The 10,892-nt window shown below is 45.2% G+C and overlaps 1 pseudogene; it reads left to right on the top strand.

Annotated features, from left to right (window-relative positions):
• The first annotated feature begins 667 nt into the window (after window positions 1-667).
• On the top strand, window positions 668-898 carry LOC139279881 (U2 spliceosomal RNA; annotated as a pseudogene).
• Window positions 899-10,892: the final 9,994 nt, after the last annotated feature.

The following is a 10,892-nucleotide window of genomic DNA, read 5'->3' as shown; positions in this document are numbered from 1 at the left end:
CAGTTTTTCTCATTACTGGGAAAAATGCTCAAAAGATTTTTTATTGCATATTATTAATATTTATGTTTAAGATCATGGAATTTCAAAAGCGAAAGTGCAAGCCTCACAGATTTACTGGAATTATTTGAGGAGGCACTTAAATTAGTATAGGCTGATATCTAGTAAATTAATTTACTTGTATTTTCAGAACAGGTTTGATAATGTTTTAAAGATTAAGAAAAAATCTTGCATTTGTATAATGAATAAAATGGTTTATGTATGTTGAATTATATTTTGAAGTGCAGTGACTATTATGCAGGCAGATGCCTACTGCAAAATCCTAGTAACCTGCTACATGACCTGTTAATCTGCTGGTACTATGTGAGGGAGGAATGTTGGCCAGGACACAATGAAAAATCCCCATTTGAATAGTGTCAAGGAATCTTGATGTTTAACTGAACCATTAGAACAAATAAGCTAGGTCACAGTTTGATGCCTCATCCAAAGGATGAGTGAAAAATGTTTTGGGCTAAGTAAATTAATGGTAAATTAACTTTTGGATTGAAAACTGGTTTGGCAATGACAAATGAAAAAGCTGTTTTTGGGCAGTGACTTGTAGAGTTTCATAGGGAACTATTCTCTATCATTTTAATATCTGGGGATCTAGAAGAGTACATTTACTAATATTTATGCTTCTCGGCCTTTTGGCTAAGATCTGCATAACTAACCTGACCAGCCACCATGACCTCCGGGTGGTTTCTCCCTGGTCAGGAAGGTATATGCTTACATTTTTGTAAACAGGAGGTGGGTGGGATGGCTTGACCCATCCACCTCCACGGAGGTGTGTGGGGGACCTGACCCATCCACCTCCATGGCACGAACCTGGTATTGCAGTACTTCCAGGAACGGTGCAGTGGCTCTAGGCCTTTTGGCTAAGAGCATTGGCGCAGAGTGATCCTTGACTGGTGCAGGGTGACCTCTGGCGTTTGTGACTTGACAAAGAATTGGAAACGATTGGCTACGAATTTAAAAAAAAAAAAAAAAAATTTACTAATATTTATGCTTAGTGTCAATTTTTTTGAAGATGAATAAGTGAAAGGTATTTCCAGTATAATGTATTTGCTGATGAGACCAAACTATGTGAGGGAAGTTAATACATTCAAAAAGTTTAAATGAAAAGCTAAAAAATGGTAAATAGATTTCAACATGCCTATATGTTTAAGCAAGGAGCATGAAACATAGATACATATTAGCAAAAGTGGAAAAAGAAAATACATTTTGTAATATTTACAGTGTATTTGATTAATATGAAGTAGTTGACAACAAGGTTAAGCAAGCATTGATTGATACCAATTTGATTATAATTTGATGGAGGCTATTTTATCCCTGTGCAGCTCATTAGTTGCGCCATATTTAGAATAATGTGTGCATTTTTGGACATCTACCTTATCATGCATTGTATAGAGTTTGGACTCTGGATTTAAGGTTATGAAGTGGTGAGATTTACAGCTTGGCATTTCATGGAGAAGAGAAGCTGAAAGGAGACATGATTCAGGTTTTTGTCATATGGATAGACATGAATAAGTTAGATACAACCAAACTGTTTAGCTTGGAATACAGAACTCGAAAGGCCTCAAGTACAAAGTAAACAAGCCTCAAGTGATACTGGAGGTTGGAAGAAATTCTCCTAAACATACCAAACTACTAATAAAAGGAGTAATTTCTTTGTTTAAATATTTTTTTTAATTAAACAGTCGGGTATGCATTTAGCTAAGAATGAAACAGTAGATTACAGGATAGAACCAAATGTTGAAAAGCAGAACAGACATCAATGTTTCTTGTGCTGCTGGGATGGCAGATAAGTCATCCAGAACATGCAACTGGCCAGAATTGAATACCGTGGGCAGGGAATCATTGAATTCTATCTCAAATGTTTTCTTTGACTATCTTTGAAGATCAGGAACAAACTTTACAAAACTTTAACTTTTTAATGTTTGTCCCTTCCATCAGGATGTTGAGCAAGTTGAATAAATGCCTTGACAAGGCAAATTATACATAATCTGTGGATAAATGGCTTTTGTTGATTTCAGTGCTTTCTATGTCCTTATCTTAACGATATTTAATAATTCTACATCAGCTTTTGCTAATGACCTAGTTGACATGGGGGTAAAAACATTACATTAAAGGCTGTAATATACAAACATATTGATGTGCTTCAGATGTTGTATACAGTATATGCATTTGCAAATTTAGTGACTTGATTGGCAGATGCTAGGAAACCATTTTGCAGCTCCGTGAAGCTGTGTTAACTTCATAGCAAAAACTAGGGGCTGGATTTTACCAACCTCGGTGGATCCGTGGCAGGCGATGCCGGTGGCGGTTCGCGGCCCCGCTGCTGTCTCCATCCTCTGAAATGAATTTACCGTGATTGGGCTTGTTAAGCCCACCCAGCGTGTTTCCCAGCTAATGAGAGCAAGCGGGTTTGGTGACGTCATTTGATGACATATCATCAGCTGGTTTCCTTAAAGGGACCACAGTCAACTTTCTATTGACATTTGTGCTGTCAGTTTTCTACAGTTTTCTACAGTTTTCTATGCTTATGGAGGGAGTCATGCATGCAGGGAGGACCTCTTCACTTCCCATGGGCGGAAAAGACCTTCCTCAGAGATCAACGCAGCCTCGTTGCACAGAGGGCAGAAGCAGGGATGTCATCAGGAGGACCAGGCTGCAGTGGTGCAAATGTTTCAATGATCTCAGTAGATTACGAAACATTAGTACAAAGCCACACTCTCCTTCATCCTGCTGTTCCTCTCATCACATCTCCATCACTCTGCCTTCCCTACTATATTCCTGCACATCCTTACTCGCACTAACTTACTTGCATCTCTACCCATCCCTCCCTATCTACATTATCACATCCCCATTTCACTAGCCACCCCTCACACTCACCCTCATCCTAGTGCAATCATACCAACTAATAACACACAAGGGTAGGCACTTGGGTGTTTTATGCAATGTTCATATAAGGTTTCTGTTAATGTGGTGTCAAACATTGAAACCTTTTATTTTTAACACTGCATTCTTGGACAGATTTGTGTGCACCTTTTGAAAGTGGATTAGTGAATTGCAGTGAATGGTGAGACATAACTGTACCCCCGCAATGTTGGTGAGTGTAAAAGCAATGGCTTGGACATTGTAGGGATGCTTTATGGTATTGGTGTGGGGTGATACCAACCTGGTACATCATGTGGCAGTTAGGGTGTACAGCATTAAGTGAAGTAAGTCTGGCCATGGTAAGGCCATCTCTGGCCTCCCAGGCAGCAATGTGTTCGGGTGCTGATGCCCTCTGTCCTATGCAGCATCAGGTAATTGTGGAGAAGGTTGGTGCTGCTGGTGTTGGTACTCATCATGGTTGGATTCTGAGGACCAAGGTGAGACAGTATAAAGGACACACATGTTGATGGAATAGATGGCAGGTGAAGTGGAGATGACAGAAGCGATCTGTGGGTGAGAAAATGAGGTTGTGTAAAGATTTGCAGCATCCTGAATCTGTAGTGGGATTTCAGTTTCGAGAAGCTAATGGTTAAAGGAACATCAGCTGGGAGCTTTGACTTGACATTTGAAGCTGTCAACTCATCAGCTGATTCAATGTCCACTGACTTCCTGCCTCAGCTTCACAGACAAGGTTTAGTCACAGTGGGAAACCGGTGGGTGACCTGTCAAATCCAAAAAGCTGAAAAAAACATTGATAAATGGCTGTAAAAAAAGCCACTAATGATTTGAATTGCCTCCCCCGCCACTGCATTTCCGGTCTGCTCAGCGCTGGCAGACCAAGCATTTGGTAAGGCGCGTGACGGTGGGTTAACAGCACGGTCCCGACTCGCTGGAAGAAAAAAAACACTTTCCCAACCGACCCATCACCAATCACGCCTGCTGAACCATGCAAAATCCAGCCTTAGATTTCCTGAAACCCACCTATAGAACATTTGAATAAGAAAATGATTCTTAGAAACCCCGAATGTAACACCATTATTCTATATACTAGTGGGTTTCAGGAAATCTATCTTCGATATGAAGTTAACACCATTTCATGGAGCTGAAAAATGGTTTTCTAGCATCTGCCAATCCAAATCATGAAATTTGCAAATACAGAGCGGATCTTAATGTGTTGGGAGATTGGGTTCATGACTGGCAAATTATATATAACTTGGATATACACAGTGAATGCATATGGGCAGGGCAAATGCTCAACATTGATATACCCTTCAGGGAAAATCATTTAAAGATGGTGGAGATAGAAAGAGATTTGGGCAATCTAGTGCCTACATCTTCAAAGGTACATGAGCAATGCTGTGATGCAATAGTTAGAGCAAATAGGGTGTTTGGGTGTATTCCTAGGACAATTGAGTACAAGATGAGGCAAACTATTTTGTCCTTGTACAAGACCTTGGTCAGGCCTCACTTGGAATACTGTGTCCAGTTTTGGTCTCCTCATATGGTAGTCAATATTGAGGCTTTGGAAAGGGTGCAGAGGAGGGCCACTAGACAAATTCCCAGTTTAAACCATCTTAGTCAGCTAAAACAGTTGGGACTCTACACTTTAGAGAAACGTAGACTTAGGGGTGATCTGATTGAGGTTGATAAGATAATGACGGGAATAGATTGTGCTCCAGTTAAATGTTTGTTTCAATTAAATAGGTTAGGGAGGACCAGGGGTCACAAATTTAAGTTGCATATGGCCAGATCTAGGTTAGATGTCAGGAGGTGGTTCTTTTCCCAGCGAATAGTGGGCCTCTAGAATAGGCAGCCATCTCGTGTGGTGGATGCTGATTCGCTGAATTCCTTCAATCGAGACCGGACCTGTTTCTGGCTGGGGATCACCTCTTACAAAAGGTAGATACTGCAGCAAATTCAGGGCCAGAGTTATCTACTGGACTCATTTTGACCGCTTAGATGGGTCGGAGAGGAATTTACCAGAATTTTTCCTCCAAATTGGCCTGGGTTTTTTTTAATCTATTATTTTGCCTCCCCCAGGAGATCACATGGTTTCAGGTGGGGTGGAGTGTATATGTTGTGATACACAAGGTATCGCAATTGTGTGGGACAGGCTCGATGGACCAGATGGTCTTTACCTTTCTGGCATTGTTGGTATATTTGTATCTTTTTAAGTGAACGTTTTAAACATTTTATATTTTAAAGAACCAATTGCCTCAAATTCTTTCTTAGTTTCTTGGAGGCGGGGGTGGGTGGGGTGGTGGGGAGAGAAAGACATCTCCCACATTATCCCTCGGGTGAAATATTGAACAACCATCAGGATTCCAAACAGAATTAAGGAATCACAGAAATGGCTTTGACTTTTATCTTCTATAATTCTTTTGAAAAATAAAAAAATTAATTGATGTAGATACCCAGGGGCCGAAATTTGGTATTGCCCCGTTTGGCGGCAGTAACCGAGGCAAAGCGGGACTTCCTGCGTCTGGCACAGAAGCCCTGCCCCGGCCACGAAATTGGGGTTACAGCCCCCAGTGGAGCACAATGTCAGGCGCTCCACTTCCCCTCGGGGGCGGGACCGGGATCAGGATGGTAAGCGTGCGAATTTTCCAGCGCTACGTGGAACACCACGTGTGCTGGCGCGAGCACAGTACCCTTCCCTTCCATTAAAGGGGAGGGCACGCAGTGAGCTCTGCAGTGGGGCGAGGGGCCGCCACAACACCACCTGGGAACGGGGTGCCGCAGCCCAGCACAGAATTGGAGCGCTGGCTACATCTTCATGGCACAGACCCTGCAAAATCGTAAAGGAAAGGCCGGATCAGTAAGTTGGCGAAATAAAATGGCGGCATGCACGTCCCCTTTACTTTTCGCCCCGTGAGTGGAGTGCGGCCTGGTTCGCGACTCATGAGGTTGGTGCAAACATCACCAGCGACGCCCTCGTGGAGCGCTACCCAATTTCACCACTGGGGGAAAATGGGTCGCTGCGCGCGGGGCGCTGCCAGTTTGCACCTCCACTAACTCCCGCGCAATTTTATGGGAAGCAGTAGTGCCCCCCCCGACAACCCCGGGCACTAATGGGAGGTGTAAATGATGTGAATTCCCCGCCCCCCCACCCCTGCTCCCCTGAGCTAGCAATCAAGCAAGAACCCTGGGGGCACTAATGGGCAGCACAAACGATGTGAACATCTCCCGCCCCCCCCCCCCTCCCTCCAGCCCCAGAGTTCCTCTAACAATATTACCATCAATTATGCAATTGAGAGTTATTTTGAATGGAATCTGAACCCAACACATGCAGCTTTTACACACAACAGCCATTTCAACACGTGAAACAAATGGAAAGAAAATTCCTGTCACACTTGAAACCATGATAAATATATATAAATTAAAAAACATATTTAATAGCTAAATGTTGCAGGGTGCATATGGCAAGTAACATTCGCACCACACAAATGCTAGGCAGTAACTATCTCCAACTAGGGAGAGTCTAACCACCACCTCTTGACATTCAATGGTATTGCCATTGCTGAATCCCCCACCATCAACATCCTGGGGGTCACCATTGACCAGAAAATTAACTGGACCCGCCACATAAATACTATCGCTACAAGAGCAGGGTATTTTGCGCCGAGTGTCTCACCTCCTGACTCCCTAAAACCGTTCCACCATCCACAAGGCACAAGTCAGGAGTGTGATGGAATACTCTTCACTTAGCTGGATGAGTGCAGGCTTCAACAACACTCAAGAAGCTTGATACCATCCAGGTCAAAGCATTCTGCTTGTATAGCACCCCATCCACCGCCTTAAACATTCACTCCCTCCACCACCAGTATGTACCATCTACAAAATGCACTGCAGCAGCTTACCAAGGCTTCTTCGACAGCGCTTCCCAAACCCATGATCATTACCATCTAGAAGTACAAGGGAACACTATCACCTCCAAGTCACACACCATCCTGGCTTGGAAGTATATTGCCATTCCTTCATCGTCGCGGAGTCAAAATTCTGGAATTCCCTCACTAACAGCACTGTGGGAATACCTTCACCACAAGGACTGCAGCGGTTCAAGAATGTGGTTCACCACCACCTTCTCAAGGGCAATTAGGGATGGGCAATAAATGCTGGTCTTGCCAGTGATGCCCGGATCTCAGGAACAAATTTTTTTAGAAGGTGTTGCATCTCCTGTGCTTGCACGGGAAGGTGTCGTGGGAAGGGGAAGGAATGTTGGGGGTGATTGAGGAGTGGACCAGGGTTCCTTCATGATGCTGAAAGGGAAGGAATGGGGAAGATGTGTTTGGTGGTGGGATCATGCTGGAGGAGGCCGGAAATGGTGGTGGGTTGGAAGGTGAGCACAAGGGGAACCCTAATCGTGGATCTGTGAGGGTGGGGAAGGGGTGGGGGCAGAAGTACAAGAAATAGAACAGGCATGGTTGAGGACTCTGATAACCACGGTGGAGCAAAATCTTTGGTTGAGGAAAAAGGAAGATATATCGGAAGCATGGGTGTGGAAGATGCCATCATCAGAGCAGATGTGTAGGAGATGGAGAAACTGGAAGAATGCAATAAAGTCCTTACCCTTACAGGAAGTGGGGTGGAGGGAGGAAGTGTAGTCAAGGTGGTGGCTTGCAGTGAATATTGGTCGATAACCTATCTCCAGAAATGGAGACAGAGAGGTCGAGGAAGGGAAGAGTCAGAGATGGACCATGTAAAGGTGAGGGAAGGGTGGAAATTGGAAGCAAAGTGAATGAAATTTTCCAGTTCAGGGCGAGAGCAGAAACGGCACCAATACAGTCACCAATGTCTCGGAGAAAGAAGTGCGGGAGGGGACCTGAATAGGACTGTAACACATCACTCAAAAAGGCAGGCATGCTAGGATCCATATGGGTTCCAACAGCAACACCTTTTTATATAGAGGAAGTGAGTGGAGTCAAAAGAGAAGTTATTCATGTTATGTTCAGCATAACTCCACAAGACTGCGTTGTAAGCTCAAACCATTGTGATCTTGGTCTCTTTAATGTAACTCCCAAGTGAGCAAGCAGCATGGTGGATTGCTTTTTCTACCTGCTTGCCCAGGGTGCACAGGTGACCCTTGGGTCTCCCACAGGTGTGCCCCCTGGTGGCAAGTCTCATACATAGAAACATAGATAGAAACATAGAAAATAGGTGCAGGAGCAGGCCTTCTAGCCTGCACCGCCATTCAATGAGTTCATGGCTGAACATGAAACTTCAGTACCCCCTTCCTGCTTTCTCGCCATAACCCTTGATCCCCCGAGTAGTAAGGACTTCATCTAACTCCCTTTTGAATATATTTAGTGAATTGGCCTCAACTACTTTCTGTGGTAGAGAATTCCACCGGTTCACCACTCTCTGGGTGAAGAAGTTTCTCCTCATCTCGGTCCTAAATGGCTTACCCCTTATCCTCAGACTGTGACCCCTGGTTCTGGACTTCCCCAACATTGGGAACATTCTTCCTGCATCTAACCTGTCTAAACCCGTCAGAATTTTCAACGTTTCTATGAGGTCCCCTCTCATTCTTCTGAACTCCAGTGAATACAAGCCCAGTTGATCCAGTCTTTCTTGATAGGTCAGTCCCGCCATCCCGGGAATCAGTCTGGTGAATCTTCGCTGCACTCCCTCAATAGCAAGAATGTCCTTCCTCAAGTTAGGAGACCAAAACTGTACACAATACTCCAGGTGTGGCCTCACCAAGGCCCTGTACAACTGTAGCAACACCTCCCTGCCTCTGTATTCAAATCCCCTCGCTATGAAGGCCAACATGCCATTTGCTTTCTTAACCGCCTGCTGTACCTGCATGCTAACCTTCAATGACTGATGTACCATGACACCCAGGTCTCGTTGCACCTTCCCTTTTCCTAATCTGTCACCATTCAGATAATAGTCTGTCTCTCTCTTTTTACCACCAAAGTGGATAACCTCACATTTATCCACATTATACTTCATCTGCCATGCATTTGCCCACTCACCTAACCTATCCAAGTCACTCTGCAGCCTAATAGCATCCTCCTCGCAGCTCACACTGCCACCCAACTTAGTATCATCCGCAAATTTGGAGATACTGCATTTAATCCCCTCATCTAAATCATTAATGTACAATGTATACAGCTGGGGCCCCAGCACAGAACCTTGCGGCACTCCACATTGGCGAGGTTTGCATACATAACATCATTCCCCCCCGCAAAGTCTTATGTACAAGTTATTTACAAGTTGAGGCGATCAGGCGCTCTGCGTTCCCGGGTTGATCGCCTGAGTTGAAGTCCTGGCCTGGGTGAGTTGGTCGGATCATTGCTGCACGGCAGCGCGGCTGGTCTGATCGGACTGTCGGGCATGGTGGGTTCATCCTCATGGTTGACAGCGAGGTCGATTGCTGGTTGGGTGTGTGTTGGTGGATCGTAGATGGTAAAGTCTTCTTCAAACTGTTCTTGGTTGTCAGTGAATCGCAGTTTGTTCTGATCCAAGTGCTTTCTGCAAGTTTGCCCATTCAACAGTTGAGCAACAAACACTCTTCCCCTCCTTGGCTAAAACAGTGCCAGCAATCCATTTGGGACCATGATCGTAATTGAGAACAAACACAGGATCATTAACCTCAGTGTCACACGAGGCTGCTGCGCGATCGTGGTACACGTTATGCCGGTGCCACCAGGTTTCTACGTGATCATTGAGATCCGGGTGGACTAGGGAGAGCCTGGTTTTGAATGCTCTCTTCATTAACAATTCTGCAGGGGGAACCCCGGTGAGCGAGTGAGGGCGCGTTCAGTAGCTGAGCAGGACCCGAGATAACCGGGACTGCAAGGAGCCGTCCGTTATGCATTTCAAGCTCTGATGGTTTGGACTGCCCGTTTCGCTTGACCATTGGATGCGGGCTTAAATGAGGCAGACCTGACATGCTTAATGCCATTGTGGGTCATGAACTTGTTGAATTCCGAGCTGGTGAAACACGGTCCATTGTCACTAACAAGGACGTCGGGCAAACCATGGGTGGCGAACATGGCCCTGAGGCTTTCAATGGTGGCAGTGGACGTATATGATATTATTATACATTCAATCCATTTAGAGTAAGCGTCCACTGCTACTAGAAACATCTTTCCTAGAAAAGGGCCAGCAAAATCTACGTGGACCCTGGACCACGGTTTCGAGGGCCATGATCAAAGGCTCAGTGGGGCCTCCCTGGGTGTGTTGCTCAACTGTGAGCAAGTGTTGCATTGTTGTACGCATGACTCCAATTCGAAGTCAATGCTGGGCCACCAAATGTCCGATCTGGCGATAGCCTTCATCCTGACTATGCCTGGGTGGGTGCTATGTAGGTTGTGTATAAACGTTTCCCTGCCTTTTTTTGGCAAAACCACGCGATTCCCCCATAGGAGACAATCCGATTGGATGGACAATTCATCCTTACGCCGGTGGAACAGCTTAATTTCAGCTTGCATTTCCCCGGGAACTGCTGACCAGCTCCCATTAAGGATGCAGCTTTTTACTAGTGATAGCATAGGGTCTTGGCTAGCCCAGGTCCTGATCTGATGAGCTGTGACTGGTGACCCCTTGCTGTCAAAAGCATCCATTACCAGAAACAAGTCTGCGGGTTGCACCATTTCCACCCCGGTGGTGGGCAATGGAAGCCGACTGAGAGCCTCAGCACAGTTCTCAGTGCCTGGTCTGTGGCGGATTACATTGTCTGCGTATGTCTATGTTAGTGCCCATCTTTGGATGTGGGACGAGGGATTGGTGTTGATACCTTTGCTTTCTGAAAGCAGTGAAGTAAGCATTTTGTGGTCGGTTTCGAGCTCGAACTGGAGATAAATAGGTATTGGTGCATTTTCTTAACCCCGTATACACATGCTAGCGCTTCCTTCTCAACCATACTGTAGGCTCTTTAAGCCTTGGATAAACTTCTGGACACATATGCAACT

Source organism: Pristiophorus japonicus, chromosome 1, assembly GCF_044704955.1.
Source record: "Pristiophorus japonicus isolate sPriJap1 chromosome 1, sPriJap1.hap1, whole genome shotgun sequence".
NCBI classification, from domain to species: Eukaryota; Metazoa; Chordata; class Chondrichthyes; family Pristiophoridae; genus Pristiophorus; species Pristiophorus japonicus.
This window is presented reverse-complemented; position numbering and strand designations above follow the sequence as displayed.